The sequence below is a fragment of the Triturus cristatus genome, chromosome 5_1 (assembly GCF_964204655.1).
Source record: "Triturus cristatus chromosome 5_1, aTriCri1.1, whole genome shotgun sequence".
NCBI lineage: Eukaryota > Metazoa > Chordata > Amphibia > Caudata > Salamandridae > Triturus > Triturus cristatus.
Genome location: NC_140587.1, coordinates 900,211,799 through 900,237,806, shown reverse-complemented (window position 1 = coordinate 900,237,806; position 26,008 = coordinate 900,211,799).

Genomic DNA, 26,008 nt, shown 5'->3' with positions numbered 1-26,008 from the left:
AGCTGTTCTTTTTTTCTTTTGATTATTCTTCTTTTGTTCATTTTACTGTTGAGAAAGAGAAATTTTTGTTTATTGTTGTTATTGTGTATTCAGTCTTGTTGTTTTGTAGGTTTTCTTGTAGCTATTACTAATCAACATGTTTGGTATTAATTTTAGTAATTACGTTTATTTTTATATTTATTGTCTTACTTGTACTATCATTTTGTAATAGTTTTGTAGCTTGTTTTTCTTTGTGCGTTGTCTAGTGTATTTTTGACAGCACTGGTAGCAGTGTTTTTAAAACAACATTTTGAAACAATGTTTATTTGTTTGCTTTGTAGTAACATATTTAATTTAATTTTGTAGTTAAATTTAAATAATGTTATAATTCAGTCATTTATGTATGAATATAGGCGCATGATTCCTGGAGAGTGTTATGGCCTTCCAGGTTGTTGCTTCAATCAACAGTGAACTTTACAGTAGAGTTGGATTCATCTACAGAAGTTAGTTGCACATACTCTTTCTTTTTTTAATACTTTTTTTATTTGGGAAAGTAATTCCTATTTGTTAACTGCTTGTAAGATTAATTTAATTGGTTGTTGGTTTTGTAGTCTAAATTCTTAATCTTAAATGGTAAACATAATTTTTTTTATTTTCATTTTTCTATCTTTATATTTATTTGAAGAAATCCATTTAAATATATATTTTAAAATTATTTTTAGAAATATTTTGATTAACATTGTTTTTTTGTTTATGGCCACTTTTCTTATGTTTTAATGTAAACTCAATAATTAGTAATTTTTTTTTTCAGTTTTTCGTTATTTAAGTATTTAAGACTTCCTTTACAGCAATATTGTTATAGTTGAGATTCTTGTTTTTGTGTTTTATGTAAAGGACGGTGGTATTTGTGTCTATATTTTTGTTAAGATATTTTTGTATTTCAATAATATTTATGTAGATATTATGTCATAGTAGCTATAGGAGGTGGGAGGCATGTGAATTAGGAAGTCATTGCATTGGTATAATGATTCCACAGAAAAGTCCTTACTCTGTTAGCTTGTCCTCATAAATTTCACACATCTTATTTAGACCTGGTCAGGTGATGGCAGTGCCAAAGTAAAGTAGATACCTTGGCAGTTTGTCCGTCAGAAACTTGGTAACTTAACCGTAGCATGATGGACAATTCATTTTGATTTTAACTAGAGGCCAGCTGTATTGGAGTAGCGATACCAAAGGGGATGATGGACGGAGCGTTTGAGCAAATCAAACACTCACCCCCAGTCAACTGATCTGGGTTTAATCCATCATCATTCTTTAGCTCACTGCTCCAACCCAGTTCAAACATGGCCATATGCAAATCAGTCTGACCCTGTGCCTCATGGGAACAGTCCAGCCCGAAATGCCAAGCCATGCCTTCCCTGGACCGGAAACAAGCATCCTGGGGCCTGTTTCGGGTTCACAACCCTCATCAGCCAGGCAATCTTGAAACCAGTAGCAAAGTGAGCAAGGGACCCACGTCTGGGCATACACTGCCAACTTAGGGCGAACAAAGCGATACCAAAGGGGATGATGGACGGAGCGTTTGAGCAAATCAAACATGCCACTGGAATCAAGCTATCCTGGCTGAAGAGGGGTGAAACCCCGAAACCGTTCCTAGGATGCTTGATTCCAGTCCAGGTGTGGTAAATAAAATAAATATTACCTGACTGAATTTCGTACGGAGTCTTAAAATAAAGTAAAATAGCTCAAAATAACAAGAGGCAGAATCCGTGGTATAAGAGGTTCTCTAATGGGCTTTATTCCATTCAAAATGGCCGACTCGAGTGGCGGCCTTCAGGTTCCGTCACCACGAAGGTTCAGGAAGTGAAGTACAATAATTTATTGATAGACATGTATTTTTATAATAAGTACATTACAATGAAACGAATGTAGAAGGCGTAACATTTGATAAGAAAAATGACGTGACAGTGACATAATCGAAACTAGGCGTAATAAGGAATAAAAGAAACATGATTGGTTAGGATTATCAGACATAGGTGGATCTATAAGATAATACTTGGCATAGATGCGCGCGCGGCAGCATGACGTGTAATTGACGTGTAACTAGGGGGTGAAGGGGACTTGACATTTAGCTCTACATGTGGAGACGAGAAGTCTGGGGTCAAGTCAACCTAATCCCAAATCATATCTAATATCCTATGTTTAGAGAACTATGTTATCCACAAAGAAGAACTCTCAGACAGAATCTATTCTATACTGACTGTGTGCGTGTACAAGCGTCTAAGTGTCTATATGAGATGCGAGGGGCAGAAAACTTTCCATAGCAACAGGGCTATGAATCACTTGTAGGAGGACGGAAAGGCTGAGTCCTTTGCTTGTGAGCTAAAGGAAATGTTTACCTAAATCACTAGGCAGGAATGCATCGGCTGAGGGGGAAAATAGATAATTCGAAGGTGAAATACAGCTTCTTGGCAGACAGGCGAAAACTGGCCGAGGCAGGCACCGTTAGCTGCACAGGGAGTAGGACAAAGTTCATGGATACAGATGCGAGCTCAAGCTGAAGCTGTCAGAGGCTGGGAGCAGGGAAAGGCTTTGAGGACAGAATCGGGCCTACTCGCCTGAACTGTAAAAATGGAGTAACTTGGCCATATAAAGTCGGTGGCCTTTTATACTTAGGAATCGAATATCCAGCCCATTGATGGCGGATCTGACAGAGAACATGTTGACGGTAGACACACATATGTTTGCGTCTTAGAAACTGGAACTGGAGGGAACATACATGTACTTGTAACATGCATATAGAACCGTTGGGGTCCAAGATAGGGGACATAACTGACCAGGAAAATCCACATTTCCACATTCCCTCCTTGTCCCCTTCTTGCCCTTCACGAGACATCAATCTTCATCATTCCATCGATTTGCTCATGGAGCATCATTTCTTCTTCCTTCTTCTTCCGGGATCTTGAGCGAAAACCTTGATGTGGAATACACGATGTGGCACACAGACCACAAATCGCTGGTCCACATTGCAGACATATACAACAACTGAAAAGCATAAGAAGGCCAATACCTAGGAAGGATAGAACTCTCCATCCCCAGGCTGATATCACACTCCAAAACCACCCGGACCACGTCCAAGTGCCTGGATTCTCGTGTATCTGGCTTACAATCTTATGAAGGCGTGTTATAGCTTTATATACAGATGGCGAATTTTCTGGTATGAATATGCAGCAGCTGGATCCGATGACCCTGCAAGCTCCGCCCCTATCGGCCAGGATGACGTCAAGGACAAGACGATTCTGGAGAACAACAATTCTCATCACTGATTGTTCCTCTGTCAGATTGCCTAGGGCGGCTATAGTCTCGTTTACTACGGCTTCAAGAGTCTTGGTGAGTCTGCGTATCAGCTTACTATTTGATATTGTACCTATATAGGGAAAGATACCTTTATTGAAATCTACATACTTGTCCCATGCCGTCTCAGTATAATCGACAACTGGGAGATCTCTTCGCTCTCTATTGTGTACTAAATGAACATTTCGATAATAATCAGGGGGAGCTAGGAAAACAGGTGGCAGAAGGAATGCTATATAACAGGTACCATCCCAATCTAGAGGCAGACGCATATATGCCGTCTGACCACATATAAAGTAAGAATGGCGAGAAGCTCTAAATGAAGATTTACCTTGATCACTATATTCTACTGTAGTAACGCATTGGCTATGGCCCATATGTATGGAACCAACTTTTCTCACACATAATTCACCCTTAACTGGAAATACTGACATAGTGGGCAGAATTAGTTCAACTTCGGATTTGACATTCAAAATCATAAGATTAGGCGTAAAATTACCTAATTTATACACTTCATTTTCTAAATCAGTTCCTGTTCTACTGGGGTGACCCTCCTTATTAGGGTGACAGACTTTGAATAAAACTAGATTCAGATTTCCCCATATCCAATGTTGTTGATAAACTGCTGTGTCTGGGTCTATGGAATTTAATAAACTAAACCATGCTCCACAGGAGCCATTGCGTGTAAATGGATGTGGAAAGAAAGGCAGAACTCCTTTGTTATTCTGATAGGGAGGGAGTCGGCCACACACCCAACAATTGGTGGCATTACTAGTCTGATGGGAATGATGTAACATACTAATGAATGTGTTATTGCGCAGCGCAAGTCTATAGGACAACTCATGTGGCGGTAGGTCACTAAAAGAATGTTCATCAGTTATATTGAAAATACATTTAGAAACAGGATAATACATATGCAACAATATACTTGCAATAACTATTAAAAAACTCAAGGAAAACAAAATTAATAAAGTCACAATACAGTGGTTACGCAGTAATTTACAATAAGCATGTCGTTTCATTATGATTCTGGACTCTACATCATTCAGACCTAAGGGATACATGTCGGGACAGATTCAACCGCTTCACCTTGGAGAGGACTTAAACAATCAAATCGTCCGACAGTTTAGATCTGGACCTGAGTTTCTGTTTATAGAGTTCGGTGCTACTGGCCTCAGCCAAAGGTAGCTTTGAGTCAATGGGGGAAGACACACGGGAAGTACTGTTTGTGTCAGGAGGAAGTCCATGAAATTTTTTTATATGGGTGGAATGCACCCATCCTTTCCGTCCTTCGATCTTCACAGCTGTTCTGGTCGTCAGCAGGACCTGCTTAGGCAACTTCCACCTAGGATCCAATTGGCTTTTCCTATCAAAATTCCGAACCAGGACAAAGTCCCCGGGGACCACGTCATGGGGTTTCACCTCAGTGTTGTCAGGAAAAGCTGCGACCACCTGTGAACGAGAAGATTGTAGTGCAGACATCAAGGAAGCCAGGTAATCTGTCAGCATATTACAGTCAACATCAGTTATTTTACGGGGTATAGGCGTCCCCCACATATTCGGTGGTCTACCAAAGATCACCTCATACGGGGATAGCCCTGTTCGAGAGTGTGCTACCATTCTCATGTAGAATAGCGCAACTGGTAAGGCTACTATCCAGTCCACACCTTTTTCCTGACATATTTTAGACAATCTGATTTTTAAAAGTTGATTATGTCGTTCCACGAGACCTGCTGCCTCGGGGTGTCGGACACAGTGGAATTTCCACTGATATCCCAACAAAAGTGATACATGTTTCATTAATTCGGATGAGAAAGGCTGGCCGTTATCTGAATATACAACACGTGGTAAACCGTACCGTGGGAAGAATTCTCGAACTAGCTGTTTGGCAGTAGTCGGGGCAGTGTAATCTGATACGGGATACGCCTCTGTCCAACGGGAGAGAGCGCAGACAACTACGAGGACATATTTGAATCCTCGACAACGTTCCATCTGAATATAATCCATCTGGAGGACTTCAAAAGGATGGTCAGGAGGCTGAAATCCACCCTGCTCTACGGGAACACTCTTTCCTGGATTGAACTGACAACATATCATACAGGTACGAACTTTTTGTTTAGCTGCTGCTCGTAAATGTTTGTTGAACCAAATGTGCTGAATGCTGTCTAGCATAGCCTTCTCTCCTAAATGTGCTGGACTGTGAACTGTAGCTATAATGGCTTGAACCATGGAATCAGGGAGAAACCATACAGATTTTTCTTTCGTCATCCATCCTTGATCTGTCTGGATCCCTCCTAGTTCAGTCCACTTCTTTATTTCTTCTGCTGTGGCATGTGTCTGTATGTCAATTACGTCAAGTGCGGGATCCTTAATTGTCATACACTGTGTTGGTGTCTGAACTATTGGCTTTGTCATGTCTAATGTGCGATTCTGAGCAGTCTGTTTAGCTGTTCTGTCAGCTAAGTCATTGCCTTGAGAAATGGTATCAGTAACCTTCGTGTGTGCTTTACATTTCATAATCGATATAGCAGTGGGTAGATGTATTGCGTCTAACAAGGCATGAATGAGGGGTCCGTGCTGAATGTGGGCACCATGGGAAGTTAAATAACCTCTCTCTCGCCACAGCACGCCGAAGTCGTGTACAACTCCGAATGCATAACGTGAATCAGTGTATACATTAACTTTCTTATTTGTGGCTTGAATACAGGCTTTTGTTAGAGCAATAAGTTCTGCTGCTTGGGCTGACAGAGTATCTATACAATTTGTCTCAATAACTTCAGTGTCTGTTGTGACTGCATACGCGGCTACTAAATCTCCTGTACTTGTTCTCATGCATGATCCGTCTACATACAACGTCAGGTCTGGATCTAACAATGGAACGTCTGTCAAGTCTTGTCTAGGTTTCGTCTTTATTTCAATGATTTCAACACAATCATGAGCTAGTGGGTCTGTTCCAATTACAGGTAATAGTGTAGCAGGATTCAATGTATTACACCGTCGGATCTCTATGTGTGGTTGAAACAATGTCAGTTCATAACCAGTAAGTCTTGCTATGGTCAAGTGTTGTGTTTGTGTTCGGTTCACAAGAACCTCTACTGCATGTGGTACTTGTACTGTCAATGGGTGTCCTAAAACTATGGCATCGCTTTGTCTGATTGCTAAAGCTGTCGCTGCCACTGATTTCAGGCATGCAGGCAAAGCCTGAGCTACGGGATCTAATGTACTGGAAAAATAAGCACATGGCTTGCGTGATCCTGCTTGATCCTGAGTGAGTACTGATAAGGCAGTACCTTCGCGTTCTGTAACAAAGAGTGTAAAATGTTTGCTATAACATGGTGTTGCTAAAACAGGTGCTTGACATAAAGCTTCCTTTAGGCTTTCAAAAGCTTGTGTATGTTCCTGAGTCCAAGGGAGAACAGTCGATGTGGCTGCCTCCTGTGTGGTTAACTGAATGAGTGGTTTTGCTAGAAATGCGTACTGAGGGATCCACTGTCTACAATATGAAGTGAGGCCTATGAAAGCCCGCACCTCCTTTTGTGTCTGGGGTATTGACATGTTAGCAATTAACTGGATGCGATCTGGTGTAAGCTGCCTTCCCTCCTTGGACAGCGAGTGACCAAGATAAATAACTCGCTGAACACAGAATTGCAGCTTAGAAGGGGACACCTTGTGCCCCTTGTCGGCTAGGAAATGTAAAACTGTCAGAGAAGCTTTTTCACATTCTGGCTCGCTTCTCGCGGTGATCAGCAGATCATCGACATATTGAAGCAGTGCAGTATTGACTGGCATGTGGATACTGTCAAGTTCTCGTTTCAGTGCTTGGCTGTAGATGCTGGGGCTTTCTGTAAATCCTTGGGGAGCGCGTGAGAATTTAAAGCTGCGCCCATTTAAACTGAATCCGAACAAGTATTGGCTTTCCGGATCTATTGGGACGCTGAAAAAGGCATTCTTGAGATCAATTACAGTAAAGAATGTTGCTTCGGAATCAATTGCTGTCAATAATGATGATATATCAGGGACCACAGGGAATTGTGGTACAATACACTTGTTTAGTTCACGCAAATCAATAACCAATCGGTACACTGGTGGGGCAGTAGGATCAGTTCGTTTAAGAATCGGAATTATCGGTGAATTACATACATTGGAGTCTGTTTCTACAACTACTCCCTGGGCAATTAGCTCATCAATGATTTTCAGCAAAGCCACTACAGCATCATGCGGTAACTTGTATTGTCGCATTCGTGGTAGTACCACTCCTGCTTTCAGTGTGACTCGATAGGGTGTAATGTTCATGCAGCCAACATCCGTAGGGCCTTGTGCCCATAGATGTACTGGTAAAGTCTGTAGTCGGGGATCCATGTCTCTAGACACATAGTGACCTTTAAAATCACGTAAAAACAACCTTACTCCTTCCGGAGAACAACATATTATGGCTCCTAGTGCTTTCAGAGTTTTAATTCCTAGCAAATTTTCTGGGCATGATTTAGTAAGCAACAAATCTGTAGTTCGTGTCAAAGGTCCTATCGTAAGTGGTAGAGGCTTTGATACTTCATTAACAATAGGTTTTCCTGAAAAACCAAGGGAAACATTTTGAGAGCCTGAGAGGGGTGCCCCTGGAACTTCGCTACGTTTTATAGTTGTTCGACTTGCCCCTGTATCGAGTAAGAATTTTCTATCTTGACCTAATAATTCACTATGTACATAAGGTCCTTCTTGATCTACAGGAATCTCGATAAGTGGTAAGTCAACTTCCCTCTCTAGGCTGGTTCATGCGTAACGCTGGTATTCAGGGTATTCATACTGTGCAGTCTGATACAGTTGTCGTGTTGCGGTTTGTGTGGCAGTAGCAGGCAACGGTGGTGCAGCTGGCACAAACTGTATGGGTTGCTGTGAGGCTGGCATGGACTGTCCATGCTGCATAGCTCCTTGTTCATTCTGATCTTGTCTAACTAATCGTGGTCTCTCCTTTGTAATGCCTGTAGCTATATTACGTTTCAGGACTGGACAATCGTGTACATGATGGCCCAGTTGTTTACAGTAATTGCAGGTTCCTTTTACAGGAACTGCAGAATCACCAGAATGTGTCACACCCTTTTTGTGACCATCTGCTGGTACTGTCTGAGAAACTAGCATTTTCATTTTTGTATCCTTCATGCGTCTATGCTCGTGTTCTTGTTCATCCCTAATTCTATTGTGATGATACTGTAACATTTGTAGCATTTGCGACGGAGTGTTACTTTGCCAGGTACTCTCGAATTTCAATATTCTATTCTTTACTGGAGGTAATGCATTTTCCACTAATTTTGTCACAAATAAATGTGGATATGAGTCACTACTTGCTTTTATACCACTATTTATACCAAAACATTTTTCAAATCGAGCATAATAATCGCTTGTGTCTTCATCTTGCTTTTGTTTGCAGGCTGTGATTGCACCCCAATCTTCCTTTTTTGTAGTTAATAAACGTGGCAGTACCTGTACTAGTAAACCTGGTAACAGTTTAACTTTATCCCCGAGCCCCGAACCTGCAGTTCGGCCCCTTTCTTCCTCTGCTAATGCTGTCCAGTCTATCTTTTGGTCTCCCACTTCCCACTCTTTTTCTTTCAGTTTTTCATAAATGCCAGCAGGCAAAAGCACCTTTAATATCGTCATAATATCAGGAAAGGTGTACTCTCCCATTAGTAACATGTCTTTAATTTCTCGGTGGAAACCCGCTGGGTCTTTATCATGGCTAGGTACTACTTTCTTCATTTCTAATAATTCCATTTTTGATATAGGTGTGTAAACAAATACACGGTGAAACTCATTGTCTTCGCCTTTTATTGGGTGCACTTCTCGTAAAGGATTTTGTCTATCCATATAGTACGGCGTTCTTTCTCTATGGGGCAGCGAGAGAGAATCCGGACTTACAAAAAGGACATACTGTTTACGTGACACTAATATCTCTTTAATTAACTTGTTACTAGAACCTCTCCATCTGTTCGTGAGTAGTTCCGTTAATATATCAGGTAAAGGACCAGGATCAGCATGTTGGCTCTTATATAATATGAGGAGTTGCTGAATCATATAGATTCCAGCTAAACGTTGTTCATCTGTACTGAGATTGAGAAACGTGTGTGCTACGGTCTCATCACCATATTTTTCAGGACTAACGATCCAGTGAACGGCTGATCTGGCTAATTCTTGCTCATCCATGGAATCGAGGAGGTGGTAACCCCTTCGTTCTCGTAGTATTTTATCTGCGGCTTGAAACGAATGTTCAGGAGACTTCAGATTTATTACAGGCGTTGGATACGTCCTGCTATTATTTGGACATACAGAATGTATGGGATCAGAAAAACATCTAGTATTTTCACAGGATCTTCCTCTGCCTACGTAGGCTATGGTTTCTGACTGTCTTGCGGAATTCTCTGATTCGGACACTTCATCTTGCTCAAACTCGTCTGTTCCCAATCTCTCTTCATGAATACGTTCTATTTCTTTACGGATTTTTCGGCACATGGCTATTATACAATTTTGCTTATCGTGTCTCCCTTCTGATATATTCTGACTCCATCTTGTAAGAGTAAGCATTACGTTCATGTCTACCCCCGGACGATCTTGATTTCTGATCACACAGTTTATGAGGAAACGTAACAGTTCCCCCTGTATCTCTACTTTCTGGAATTCCATAGCTCTGTTAATACATCCTGGATCTCGTCCTGTTTGAACAAAATGATATATGTTATCCAGATGCGTAATCATCCCTGGTAACCTTGCTAAATACTCTGCGGCTCGCCTGATACGTAATGATGCCAGAACCATTTCATCCTCTTTACCAACCACCGGGTCATATCTACAATTTACAAGGAGTTCCTTAAGCGTACGTTCATTTACGAATTTTGGTGTACGTGAATGCGTTGACTCTTGAAAGACAAGTTTATTTATTCTAGGTGGTGTAAAAGTACTGCTAGCACCTCCCGTGGCCCCATCTGGGGCGTCGGGTGTGAATGGGTTCGTCGAACGTGACACCGCAACTATGGGTGTTGTTACCCCTGTAGAGTCGACTGCGGAGACAGATGCGGAAACAGATGTGCTTGCCGAAGCTTGCGTCGGGACTTGCTGTTGCACGGGAACAGATACTTGAACCTGACGTTGAACCCCTCTGCCAGACGGTCTATGTGGTGTGGCGTTAGCATACTCGGGGGCTGCATCATCTAGATATGAGGAAAGGAAAACGTCTTCTGCGGTTCTGGGATGCCCTTTTGGTATGTATCCCCTTCTAGCCGAAGGACTACCTTAGGTAGTCCTTCGGCTAGAAGGGGATACATACCATTCATAAGAGCATTACCTTGTCTATTTACTTGTTCTGATTTCACTCGGATCCCTTCCTCAATTAATATATTTTCTTGAACTTTATTTGAACTTTCTTTACTCCTCTCTTCTTGTCTACGTGCTTTTTCTGTTCGTCTATGAGATTCTTTACGCCATAACTCAATAGCGTCTTTCTGTGACTGTCTGACCTTTCTTTTCCATAACTCTTCCTCCACTTTCATGATGCACTCTGCATCCCAGGTTCCCGCTGCGGGCCACCTTTGACTTTCTGGTAATCCCTTGGTATAATCTACCCATAGATCAAGAAACAATATGGCATCTAAGCCATGTTTATGGTACATGAAATGTCCTGGAGTGTCTCTAGGAGGAATAGGAACTGCTTCTTCAAGCACCCCTTTTCTGGTGGTAATCTGTCTTAACTTCGAGAAGAGCGGCATATTAACAACTGATCTGATACTTACTCTTGAACTTACTTAATACGAGAAACACAATAATGAACAGTGAACAATGAACAGTCATTCATACCACAATATGCAAGACATTTTCTGAATACTTTAAACATTAAACATTAAACATTTAATAATGGTCGACAATGATGACAGTCTGCTTAACTAATCACCACGCTGAATTCTTGACAATAACTGAATACTTCGGAATACTTGATATACTGCTAAACAGTACATATACACTGCTAAACAGTGCAGACCGGATTTGTGTACCCAAATCCGTCTTGACCGGCACAACCTATGTGCACGTCAACACGCCTCCCCGGCGATGGTACTCACCGAGTAGCTCCTTGAAACGGAAGGCCTCAGAGAATGGACAGGACTCGACGACTGTGGACATCGGACCCTCTGCACATCGGGATTTCGGAAAACCTGGTGGGCCTCTGTATACCTCGGATCTTGCTCTCTCAGCTAGGCTCTGGTCGGGATACTTCGCACTTCTCACCGCCTCGTCTGGGTTGATCGCAGCCTCAGTCGCCCCCGCTTGACCGGAGGGAGCTTACAGGAAATCCTGCTGGTACGCGTTTATGGTCCGTCCAGCTGTGGCAGGAGACCGGGCCTGCAACGCACCGCCGGCGCGTGAGATGAGAAAGTGTCCCTGTTCGGGCGCCATTATGTGGTAAATAAAATAAATATTACCTGACTGAATTTCGTACGGAGTCTTAAAATAAAGTAAAATAGCTCAAAATAACAAGAGGCAGAATCCGTGGTATAAGAGGTTCTCTAATGGGCTTTATTCCATTCAAAATGGCCGACTCGAGTGGCGGCCTTCAGGTTCCGTCACCACGAAGGTTCAGGAAGTGAAGTACAATAATTTATTGATAGACATGTATTTTTATAATAAGTACATTACAATGAAACGAATGTAGAAGGCGTAACATTTGATAAGAAAAATGACGTGACAGTGACATAATCGAAACTAGGCGTAATAAGGAATAAAAGAAACATGATTGGTTAGGATTATCAGACATAGGTGGATCTATAAGATAATACTTGGCATAGATGCGCGCGCGGCAGCATGACGTGTAATTGACGTGTAACTAGGGGGTGAAGGGGACTTGACATTTAGCTCTACATGTGGAGACGAGAAGTCTGGGGTCAAGTCAACCTAATCCCAAATCATATCTAATATCCTATGTTTAGAGAACTATGTTATCCACAAAGAAGAACTCTCAGACAGAATCTATTCTATACTGACTGTGTGCGTGTACAAGCGTCTAAGTGTCTATATGAGATGCGAGGGGCAGAAAACTTTCCATAGCAACAGGGCTATGAATCACTTGTAGGAGGACGGAAAGGCTGAGTCCTTTGCTTGTGAGCTAAAGGAAATGTTTACCTAAATCACTAGGCAGGAATGCATCGGCTGAGGGGGAAAATAGATAATTCGAAGGTGAAATACAGCTTCTTGGCAGACAGGCGAAAACTGGCCGAGGCAGGCACCGTTAGCTGCACAGGGAGTAGGACAAAGTTCATGGATACAGATGCGAGCTCAAGCTGAAGCTGTCAGAGGCTGGGAGCAGGGAAAGGCTTTGAGGACAGAATCGGGCCTACTCGCCTGAACTGTAAAAATGGAGTAACTTGGCCATATAAAGTCGGTGGCCTTTTATACTTAGGAATCGAATATCCAGCCCATTGATGGCGGATCTGACAGAGAACATGTTGACGGTAGACACACATATGTTTGCGTCTTAGAAACTGGAACTGGAGGGAACATACATGTACTTGTAACATGCATATAGAACCGTTGGGGTCCAAGATAGGGGACATAACTGACCAGGAAAATCCACATTTCCACACAGGGAGGACCTGGCTTGGCAGTTCGGGCTGGACTGTTCCCATGAGGCACAGGGTCAAGACTGATTTGCATATGGCTGGGTTCAAACTGGAATGGAATGGTAAGCAAAAAACGATGGATTTAGGCCCAGATCTCTGTACTGGGGTGAATGTATGACATTGTTCTGCATTCTGTCCATCAACTGTTGTTTTTGTATTGGAGTAGCAGCAGGTCACAATAAGTACGGATTTAGGAATGAATGTATATATGGGTGCTGACTAGTGGTGAATGTCAGGAAAGTTGAGGCTGTTGTGACCTACTGACAGTAAAGGCCTTATAACGAGTTTGGCAGTCTGACCGTCGTAGGACCTCATCCACCCGCCAGCATCTCATGCCATATTACGAGTTGACCACAAGCCCAGCGGTGTTGAGACAGGACCTTTTCACAATTATATCAATGCCTGTGTGTACATTGTGACTGCATATGTGACAGATGCTCACATATGCATTATATATGTGGAAAAATACCATATACCCATTTCCGGGGTGCAGCCCATATGTGGACAGTCCTGTCATTGGGTATATGGTTTAAAAAGGACTCAACTGAAGATCGCTGTAAACTGGGTCGTGATCCTTAGGATGAAAATCCTGCTGTGAAGGGGGGACCTGGAGAAAGAGATCCATGTCAGAATCTGCCTGGAAGAAGAAAAAAGAAGTGAGTCTGCAATATTAGCCTTTGTCACCACCACCCTGAAGCAGGCGGTTGGACCGCTGTCGCCTGCTCAAGTATCAGGCAACTCGTAATAAGCATGGCGGTGCAGCTCCCCTGCACCACCCTATGGCAGCTGCCTTTCCCCAACTATGAACCTGGGGGTCTGCTCGTGGTCGCGGCGGTCCAGTGGCGGTCTTCGCAAAGCTGATCTGCCCAAAACGTAATACGACGGTCCGACTGCCGAGCTTACAGTGCTCAGACCTCCATCACCGATACGGCTGTCCAAGGGACTGCCAAACTCGATATAAGTTGCTAAATCTTTTCGAAATGAGAGTCATATATAAAGAACACTGGGATGCACACAGATCTGAGTGACATGCAGAATAGTATGTGCTTGTATGATGACATGATTTACAAATGATACATATCTTCTGAAGTACTTAGTTTTGGCTTATTAAATAATCTTTTTATTAATTTATATTATACATGTAAAAAGGTTAAAAAACAAAATGTTATTCAATGTAAAACTACTTATTCAAAGAATTAACAAGCAAGATACCCAGAAAAATCTACACAAGAAAATATTTTTGAAATTTACATAACAGCTATTAAAAATAATATCTGACCTAAATGACGTAAACGTACATAAATCATCAACTAAATTATATATAAGTTATAAATATATTGGGTAGCAATTCATTTTAATTAATAAATCAATCAATCACTGTTTCAAAACACACTACCCAAAACACTATGAAAAACTCATACACTGAAATGAAATCTAATATCAATGATTAGCAAACATTTTTTTAAATACACAACCAAACAACATGTAATACTTTACAACAACATTGGTAAAAATCATTATTATTAACATTTCTTCGAAATAAAAACTACTCACTAATACCCCAGCAAACCAAGACTATAATCAAGTCACTTAAAAATAAATAAACATGTAAACAAATACTACTAATTTAAAAATGCAAAGAATTAATATATACATCAATGAATATGTATTTTATTAAAACTTTAACCACCAAAGCTACCAATAAAACCGTGACCAAAAAAATTTAACTAAAACTGTAAACACAATTAAATATGTAAGCACATGTTTAAGAATTGTAATAATACTTAATGATCTTGTTATTCAATACATATTATTGAAATGTGTACTTTAAAATAAAACCACCCCCATGAACCCAAAACCTGACAATCAAATGAATTTTACAAATGTAAACAAATAAGTAAGAATTTAAAAACATTAAATAATTAACATGCCAATCAATTAACAATGTTTAATAAATACTTTAACAAAACTACCCAGCCAATCACCCCAATAAACAAAATAACCTGAATCAAAAAGTTAAACATTACTATAAATTTATTAAATAAATAACTACAGCTAAATGCCACAAGTAAATCATTTTAAAAAATCACAAAACATATTATTAAAAACAATATCAGTTTTAACAATATTTTAAACTTCGATAATTTCATAACAAACCTAAAATACAGATAATATACCTTCAATTTCTGTTCACCATATTTAAAGTCACAACATCATGATTGCAATAGTATGGTAGACCACCTTTTAGTGTTGATATTCTGGTCCCGTACTGTTGCAATATCATCATACTTTGCAACAAGCATCAGATGAAACAATTGTTTGAATTAATCTTTGCCACTGATAATCAACAAGGGGATCAACATTCCAGTGCATTATTTTTTATACATTGTTTGCATTCTAGAGAGAGATTAGTCCTATGGAAATCAGCCTTGGTCCTTCTCCAATAATAGTAGTCATGGCCGAACTACCAAGGCCAGATGGAAACACAAGCAACCCAGGCTGATATTGGCCTGAATGTCAATCATTATCATACATTACATTAAACCATAGCTTTTGCTGCTGCAGGTGACCCACTAAGGTGAGAAGAGTAGCTATGAAATAGGGCTGCCTTTGCAGATATGGAAGTAATCGGGGAACACTGTATTTGGTCCTGCCACTGCAGTGTCTGCTTGCATAACCATCTTTCTTCTATGCAGAAGGTCCTGCTCCTCAAGTAGAAAGACAAACTCTGAAACAATGTTTGGTGTCTCTCCAGATTGGGTGTAAATTATAAACCATCACTCTAATTCTTTCATTGACTGGTCCACCTGTTCACCAGAGCACATTTGGGAGCTTGCAAGTACTCATCAGCTAATATGACAGGTATTGAAATGCCACTGATGTATCATTTTGTAAAAACACCCAAATAGATTCACTGGACAACCAAGCCATTGGTAGAATGGTGTCAAGAACTCTGATTTGCATCAAAATCACTTCATTCACAACCATACCTGGGGCAAGAAAGATAAACATCATAATGTCAAACATTAAGGGTATCATTGGGATGGCAAGCGGACTTTGTCCGCCCGCCATCCTGTCATAAAAAGGGACCACCCGCAATAAGTGTGACAGTCCTGTGGGGTTGATTAGGATGCGCCCGCCACACTGGCAGGCGCATCCTGCATTTTTGACATTGCAGCGGGCAGTGCTTTCAGAATCACCCGCAGCAATGCCAAAAATGCTTGTTGTGCAAATGCATGCACAACGTGGCAGGCACCGCGCGGTGCCTGCCATGTTGTGCATGCCCATGCAGGGGGGTACCATAGGTACCCCCATATGCCCCCCAATGCCCCCAACATCCTGGGGGCCTGCAATGGGCCCCCAACTTGAAAATCCGCATGCCACGGAAAGGCTGCCTACCGCCTGTATCCTGACATGGATGGCAGTGTCTAGCAGACACGCCACCATATTAAACCCTTTTGGACGGAAAAGCGGCGGATGGTCTTCCCATCCACCGCGGTACCCCCAGCCATACTGATATGGCAGGGGGAAATGGGAGGCGGACGGGGAAGGATGTAGGGCAGATCGCCACCGCCATGCGGGCGGTGGCGATCCGCTCTACATCCTAATGGACCCCATAATCTATTTCTAAATTTCAAAGCAGGCTATTTCACATGATACCATCTATCCTACAAGTATGGGGACCTTTTGCAATACTTTTGTGATCCAAAATTGCCAAAAATAAGCCAAGAACTACAAACATCTCAAAGGGATTATTATAAGAATCCTTGTTGTTGAATCAATTATATGTTGCAATCATAATCCTTTCTTTACTTGTAAATCAATAAACAAAGTTTTTTCTAAAGCTCATTAGAAATGAGAAGATGAAAATAGATATAGCTCTTTATAATCAAGCTTGCAACATGCAGTCTTCAGTTTCCAAGGGATATCAAGTGAGTGAATTGTGGCTGTAACACAAATCCTACAGAATCAGATGTATCCTGAGAGGAGCTTAGAGAAGTCACTCTTTTAAAAAAATGGAGGCAATGTAGCCTTTATGTTCTTAATTTACATGTTACTATATTGCAATGCTAGATAATGCCAAAGCAGAGCATAATCTTCGAAATATATATTTTGAGGCAAAACCCATACAATTTTACATCACCTGATACTAAGCTAATTAGATTATGCTAAAAGATAAGCAAACTACACAACCCATGGAATACCTGCAATTGTTATTTTCAGTTTGTCATTAATGATTGTTTTGTCACTACTTTAGTCCTTTTACAGTCTCAGTAGTAGTGGTTCTTCTGTGTTCATGGAAGTTTTATCCTCTCTCTTTTTCTGTGACCATATGTTTGGGATTTGAGGGTTTAAAGTCTGGTCACAGCGGGCCCTAAACACATAGGCACATTTGTATGTGTAGGCCTCCTCATGTGTAGATTTACACCTATGTGTAAATTTCATGGGTACTATTCACCATTTCCATGTGTAGATATAAACGTAGATGTAGACTTACGAGTCCCCATCCCCTCAAATGAGAATTTACAACTGAAAAATTACTATTAGTAACTTCATTCTGTTTGAAAAAATCTCTGCCACTGATATTTCAATGTGGAAAGTAGTAGAAATGTTAAGAGAATGAGTTTTGAATGTAAACAATTAAAGATTGTTTTTAATTATTAATAGTAAGCCACATTTCCTTAACATATTCATATAAGGGTACCATAGTAACATGGGATAAACTGCCTGCACTTAAACTTAAAAGTATCATTCATTTTTAACTTAATTATATTTTGTAATTTTATTCTAAATATGTTTTAAATTAAACTATACAAAAGATATCAAAGCACTCGTTAGGTAGTCCGATGAATAGTAAATAGATCCAATTAAGATATGATTCTGCTAAGTTCAATCCAGTTCGGTTTATTGTACAAGAATATATTCCTTAACACAATATGAAATACGTAGCATTTCCATACACAGCCAACATGTGTTTCATCACACAAGTGACTTCTTCAAGGCTGAAAAGAGTAATATTTTGGAGTCAAAACAATTTTCCAAAAAATAGTACAGATACCCAAGACAGGCTCACAAAAAAACGGAGAGCCTTCACTCTATGAAAACGTTTTGGGAGTTTCAATACCCGCGCAAAACAGAAGCATCACCAATAACGACCAAAGTGAGGAAAAAAGGACAATCAAAGAAGAAAGGCAATGAACCCAGATCTGTAATGGACAATAAAGCAATTCATTATGTAGGGGTTTGGGCTTTTGCCCAACCTCCATACCAGATTTCGCACCCATACACATCGAATGTACTTATCAGTCAAATAGTAACCAAATACAATTTCTAGATGTCACTCTTTACATAGTAGGTACCACATTAGCCTAGAGGGTATATAGAAAACCAACTGCCTGTAATTCAGTTGTATGTGCACTTAGTGCACACCCCAGACCTCAAATTGATTCCACCCCTCTAGGTGTAATGACACACCTTAGGTGGAATTGCAGTGATGACTATACTTTTGCATTTGAAATTAAAGCACTAGAAGACAGATTCCAACAGAGGGGATACCCATAACATACAATCTCCCGAACTAGGAACAGAATTATGAAAACACCTTGAAACACTCTACTTACCAGGAGCACCAATTAAAGAACCAGTGATCAGAAACATAGTTAAATTACTAAGTACAGCCCACAGAGTCAAAGCTTGTTCAAAATCCTGAGGAAACATTGGCACACACTAAAATTTGACACCACTTTGAACAAACACATTTCTAAGAAACCTCATATTACACATAGTAGGAGCACTACCTTGAGAAATATATTATGCCCTAGCTAGTTTTTAAACGAAATGTCTGTCGAACAGGTTATGTGGTTACCCACCAGTCCCAAAGGTTTTTTTTTAAATATACTAGGTGCAATGTGTGTCAATTTGTTCTGGACAGGAAAATAGATTTCCAATACAACTCACCAAAGAAATACAATATTAACCATATTAGGAATTGTAACACAACATGTGTGGTTTACTGCATTATGTGTCAACGCATACAGATTTACATAGGTAGTACGATCAAAACACTCAAGGAGCGTACTCAAGAGTCAAAAACAATAACTCCAACTATCCTTAGGTGACACATTATAATCTGGCACAGTGGTGAAGGGAGGGGCGGGACCTGATGTGACATGTCTGCAAACAGGCCCTGTGGCTCATTTTAAGTTGGAGAATTAATTCCCCTTCAATCCTGAGGGCCCCTGGGAGCCAACTAGCCCACCAGGTACCTCCAGGATATGCCACAGGCCTGCGTTGTAGAGAGGTCTGCAGAGAGGTCTGCAACACAGCTCTGTGGCGCTTACTGAAGGTACCTGGTGGGCTAGTTGGCCCCCAGGGACTTAATCCCTCAACTTACAACGCACGAGGGGCTCGTTTGCAGAGTGGTGGAGAAAGGGGGAATGGCCTTTGTCTACCTCGCACCAATCCCACTGCGTGGGGCTTACTGGAGGTAAAAGGTAGGCTAGTTGGCACCTAAAGGACCCCCAGCAGTAAAGGGGACTTCAATCCCCATCCAAGAGCGTGCCAGGGAGCGCGTTTGTAGAGTGGTGGGCGAAGTGGGCGTGGCCTGGTATGAGTACTTACCAGTGCTGCTGTGTGGGACTGACTGGAGGTAATAGTTTGGGAAGTTGGCCCCCAAGGATGTCCTTGGGGGCGAACTACCCCTCTTGTTGCCTCCAGTAAGTCCCACACAGTGGGATTGCTAAGACGTCTTCGGACGCCATGGCCACCTTTCTCTACCACTCTGCAAACGTGCCTCGTGGCAGACTACAGCATGGGGATGAAGTCCAATTTAGTCCTGAGGGAGTTTGGGGGCCAAGAATCCCTTCTGGTACCTTCTGTAAGTCCTACGCAGCGGAATTCCTGAGCGTTATTTGGATGCCCAGCACCCTTTCTCTACCACTCTACAAACTCGACTACTAGTTAAAGTAGCATATTTCTGCACCTCTGACTTAGAGGTAGTTTTAATACCCCTGCCCTATTATGTACTAGGGCCTTACAGAGGAGGTCATGCTAATCACAAGGGTACCCCAACGCATAGTGTTCCCTAGTGTATGTAGGTATTTTCAATGTATTCTGAGTGTCTTTTAGCATAGCATTGGCTCTAGGCCTGGTTAGTCAGAGTAAGTTACCACCAGTACCTGTCTGAAAAAGTTGTGGGCACAGGATGATTTTGCAACAAGGCCTCTTTATGCTCCTCTTGTTGGTTCTTTCTGCACATGTCGTGCTTTTTCCTGTACTTTTCTTCGTCTTTGTGGACTTCTGTTGCTTCTTTCTGCATTTCTTTTGCTTCTTTCTGTGCATTTTTCCTTTCTTCCCATGCCCTACCTCTTTAGGCATAGTTAGAAACTAGCATTTAAAAAACCCTCGAAATTCACTTAAAAAACCATAGGTTTCAGGCACGTTATAGTTAGAAATTAGCATTTAAAAAACCTTAGAAATTCACTGAAAAAAACTTAGGTTTTAGGGAAAGTTATAGCTAGTGGGACATTTCACTCGTACAAAACCAGAAAAATTCCCCCATTATAGTTTGTTCAGCTAACTATAACTTGGGCACCCGCAATGCACTGCTGACGACATCACATATTACATCATTCATGACATGGTCAGTGACATCACTGATGTCATCATTGATGACATCTCAAATGACATCACTGATAACATCATCCAGTGACTGTGAGTTTCTTTAAAGTTTAAATATGTATTATATATATACCAAGATGTACTAAAGAATGAGTGGGTGTATACGTGTCTGGATGGAGGATTTAGTAGTGCGTGACTGACTGTTTAAGTGAGTGATTACATGTGTCTTACTGAATGCATGGGTTAGTGACTAAACTGTGTGAATGTCTGTATCAGTCTGTATGTTGTTGTATAAGCTTCTGCATGGGTTGGTCAGTAGCTATATGAGTGTGTATATGGGTTATTGATTGGTTGCCTGAATATTTGTATGGGTGCCAGAGTGTGTGTGTGGGTGGGTGGGAGGTGTGTGACTCTGTGCATAGATGTTTGAGTGGTTGATTCACTGGGTGTTTGGGTTCAAGAGTGCATGTGGAAACAGCTGTATGGGAGGGTGAGTGTGTGGGTGGGTGTATTGGTGAGTGAATGGATGGCTCAGTGGTACATGTCCAAGTAACTACATATGTAAAAGGCAGTGTATGTGAGAGTTGGAGTATAGAAATGACTATACGTTGGAGTCAGTGATTGTGAGAGTGGCTGTATGGATAATTGTGTACTTGTATCAGTGATTGTATAAGAGAGTACTTATGCATTTCTTTCTGTTTGAATCAGTGATGTGGAGTGTGTATAACTGTGTAGGTCAGTAAATGGAAGTGTGATTGTTTCTTTGCATGACTGACTAGGTGGGTGAGTAACTCTGAATGATGAGTGGTGTGTGAGTGTCTGTATAGGTGTAAGTGTGCATATGATAGTGTTGTATTAATGAGTGACTGCATGTATGAGTCATTATATGACTGAATGATTGGATGTGTGTGTGTAGACCTAGCAATTAGTGAGTGCGTATGTAGTAATTGAAATTGGTGTGTCGATAGTTTTGAAAATGGTAGTCTGTATTTTACAGTGGGTGTATCAAAGGTTATATTAGAGTGCGAGGAGGTGCATCAGATTTTCACGTGGGTGATGTCATCAGTGATGTCATTTGAGATGTCATCAGTGATGTCACTGACCATGTCATGAATGATGTAATATGTGACGTCATCAGCAGTGCATTGCGGGGGCATGAGTTATAGTTAGCTGAACTAACTATAACGGCTGAATTTCTCTGGTTTTGTACAAGTAAATGCCCAACTATCTATAACATCCCTGAAACCTATGTTTTTTAATGAATTTCAAAGGTTTTTTAAATGCTGATTTCTAAGTATAACATCCCTATTAACTCCTCTTGAATCCTGAAGGTCCCTGGTGGCCAAGTAGCCCACCAGGTACCTCCAGTAAGCGCCACAGAGCTGTGTTGCAGAGAGATGTTCCTAGGCCATGCCCCTTTTTACACTATGCTGCAAACGTGGCTTCTGGCGCACTTTTGCTCGGACGATGAAGTCCACTTGTGTGCTGAGGTCCCTCAGGATTGAAGGGGACTTAATCCCCCAATTTACAACGCACCAGTGGGTGTGTTTGCACTCTTGTCATATCAGGCCCCAGCCCCTCCTTGCACCACTGTGCAATCGTTGCAGAGAGGTGTAAAAAGAGGCGTGGCCTCGGACCACCTTTCTGCAATACAGCTCCCTGGCGCTTACTAGAGGTACCTGTGGGCTAGTTGGCCCCCAGGGACCCTCAGGATTGAAGTGGAATCAATCCCCCATCTTAAAATATGCCACAGTGTGTGTTTGAACAGTGGTGCAGGGAGGGGGCGGGGCCTGACATGACAAGTGTGCAAACGCGCCCGCAGCGTGTTTTAAGTTGGGAGACTAAGTACCCTTGAATCCCGAGGGGGGCTGCGTGGCCTCCCTCCAGAGGCCAAATGTGGCCCCGGGGACCCCATCCCCTGGGGCCAGGCCCCAGATATATATTTTCTTTATTTTTTAAGGAGGGGGGCTGCACGGCCCCCCTCCTGAGGCCTCTGTTAGCCCCAGGGACCCCATCCCCCGGGGATCTGCCTCATTTTTTATTTTTTATTTTATTTTATTGGGAAGAGAGCTGTGTGGCCCCCCTCCCGGGCTACTTCTAACCCTGGGGACCCCATCCCTGGGGCCAGGCCCGTTCGTTGGGGACCGTGGGGGGAGCCCCAATGGTCCCGCTGGCTCCCCACATCCTGCGGGAGCCGGCATTGCTTTTCCGCATGGGGAGCTGCTGACATGCAGCTCCCTGTGTGGAAAACCAATCTGCTTTGCTTCATTGTAGTGAGAGCAGGTTTCTCTGCTCTCTCTACAATGAAGCAAAGCAGAGTTTGCAAAGGCCGGGCAGGAGTCACACACCTCCTGCCCTGTCATTGCAAACAGCAGTGTCATACTGCAGGAGCCGGCCCTGGGGGGTGGCAGTCCCCAGGGGCATGGAGGGCTCCAGGAGGGGGGCCGCGCGGCCCCCCTCCAAATGTGTGCACAGCCCCGGGGAGGTGGTGGTCCCCGGGGCTCAGGGGTCTGTAACGGACCCCTGCATCTACAAACGCAAATATTTTAGAAAAGCCCCGGGGGGTGGCGGTCCATGGGGCTTGGAGGGGTAAATATCATAGCAGGCCACCGCAATTATAAACAATAAATTGGGAAATGCCCCCAGGACCTGGCCCACCCGGGGGCCTCATTTAAATGAAGCACGGGAGCCCGCGCTTCATTTTTTTCTAATTTCGGCGGGATTTGCGACCACAGCTTGAATTCCGCCAAAAGTAATTTTCTTTGGGGGTCCTTGTGTGACCCCCTGAGCAGGCCTAGGGGGTCAGGGTGTTTCTACCCTGCCCCCTTTTCTTTTTTTCACCTTCGTTTCACTGTTTCTTGTGACTCGTTTCTACCGAGTCACAAGATGGCTGCCAACACTTCCTGATTTGGAGTGTTGGCAGCCAATCACAGTGAACCGCGTGGTCGGGAGGGTGCGCGAACCCACCGCTGCCCCCGATATCAAAACTTTTATTTTTTTAATTTCTCAGCATCTACTGAACGGATTTACACCATTTAAAAAAAAGACGTCTTCTGAATCAAGCACTACCTTTTTGCCAAATTTGGTGTAATTTCATTCAGCAGTTTGGGCTGTAGCCTTGCCTAAAGTTACCTATGGGAAAATTATTTTTTGACTTTTATTTTTTGAATTTCTCAGCAACTACTGAATGGATTTACACCATTTAAAAAAAAAAGGTTGCTTTCTGAATCAAGCTCTACCTTTTTGCCAATGTTGGTGTAATTGCATTCAGCAGTTCGGACTGTAGGCTGTAATAAAATTTCCTTTGCAAATTAACATAGAGAAAACACTTTTTGGGACCCCTCTATTTTCTGAGCCCCCGCTTGACGAATCACCCCTAAACTTTCAGGATAGGAGCTGACCTGGATAGACCTTTTTTTTGAGAATTTCGCGAACATTCGTCAAATAACGCCAAAGTTATTAGCAAATTAAAAAAATGCCTTTCCTATGGAAACTAGGTTCTAACCATAACTACCGTAATATAATGAATACAAAATCTTTATTTATATCGTTATATTATTTATTATATTATAGTTAACATTTCTTAATATGAATATATATCATATCAACAAAATATTTGTTTTACATTATATGTTATTTTAAATTACAAATTTATGAATATATATTTCAGATGCTTTCGAGGTTGATTTTGTCTAATTGTCAGAGGCATGGATATCCACTAAGGCTTGAGTTGAAGATCTTGTACTACTTCTTGAATAAGCTAAATTTTAGAATGAGTATTTTCTGTGAAGTGTATGATTTTCTTTACTGTAGTGCATATTGAATGTCGTGATATACACTGTTGGATTGTACTTTAAGTATTTTGGTTTCTCTATACTGAGATGAAGACAGACTAGATGTCCACTCTTGTCCTGTGTGTGAGATTTGGTTGATGAATCAAGATCCAATTGTTTAGGATCAGTGACTTTCCCAGTGTTAGTTCTTTTTCTATTCAGGGTGGTGACTGAGGATCCCTTGAGGTAATTTGTGCTGAGATCCAGTTGTCATGTGAACTTCTTATCATATTTGCAGAATACAAGCTTTCTATAGTTGCTGGTATAGATGATGGGTCTGTAATAAGAGGTTTAGATGTAGGGTTACTTCCCTTACCCCAATTTACTGCTAAGTGATTGCCACAGTGGGACCTGGGAATGGAAGGGATTGTGTTTGGATGTAAAGGGTCACACCTAACCAGTGTGTTTTGAGGTGGGTAGATATTTGCGCAGAGTTTCAAATTTTCTCCTATATCTGGCGACGTTGTTATCTTGGATTCTGAGAGGGCTGACCTAGGTGGGAGACTATTGTTCTGTGCGTCCACTTGTGTGACAATGGAATGTTGGGATCTTGTGAGGGAGTTTTTAAATACGAGATCTTTTAGGGTGTCAAAGTATTCATCTAATTTCTTAAAATCATTATTGGATATTTGTATAAGTACGATTCCATTCTTATAGGTATATATATTTATTGCAGCTCTTAATCTATGCGAGGGTATGACCGAAATTTTGGTGCCATGCATAATATATCTTATTTTTTGTGCATTAAGCATAATTAGTCACGTCAGTGCACCATTTTGCAATTTTTCTCATGTAGAACATTAGGTCATTTAGAATAATGCCTTCTTTTATGTTGAAGAATGGATCCGACATCAATGTTTCTGTTTTCTTTTAAGAACTTTGTGTTTGAAGTTTCTTGCTGCATTCCTGGATAGGTTAGGAGATTAAGTTATGGTGTAGGAGTTCCTTCCTGCTGGTTTCAGGCTGTATTCAGGCATCTTTGCGTAAATGGTTTATAAACACTCAATAAAATTCCCAAAATGCCAAAATCCTTGAGGGGTCCTACGACTTGGTAGGTATACAACCCTCCCATTATCTCTAGTCAGGTCTTGTGATATTGGGAGCCTGACCAGGACTACTATAGAACCCTTGGATTCCCGTTTTATGGAGCCCTGCAATCATTAAAATAGCTGCATTCCGAGGTAAAACTCACTAAATAATTACCTGGAGGGTAATATATGAATATATATTGCACATATAAAAAAACATACATCACGCATACACAATACATATAAAATAATATATTATATTTATATGAAATACATAAAAAGTATATAAGCTACACTATGAGTAAGTTATGTACACTTGCCTATAGATTAGTTCGTAGCCACCACACAGTTCTTTGAAGCCAATAGAAGTATATAGCCGTTCCAAGATGACCGCCTATTTTGAAAAAAATTCTCAGCGATGCAGTCCTTTATTTATTTCCATAATCAAAAGACATGTGGTCCTCTCTCCATTCCTGTTGTATGTGGGCATCTGCCATTTTTTCAATGAATAGCAAAGGAGAGAGCAAAGAAGAGAGAGGAT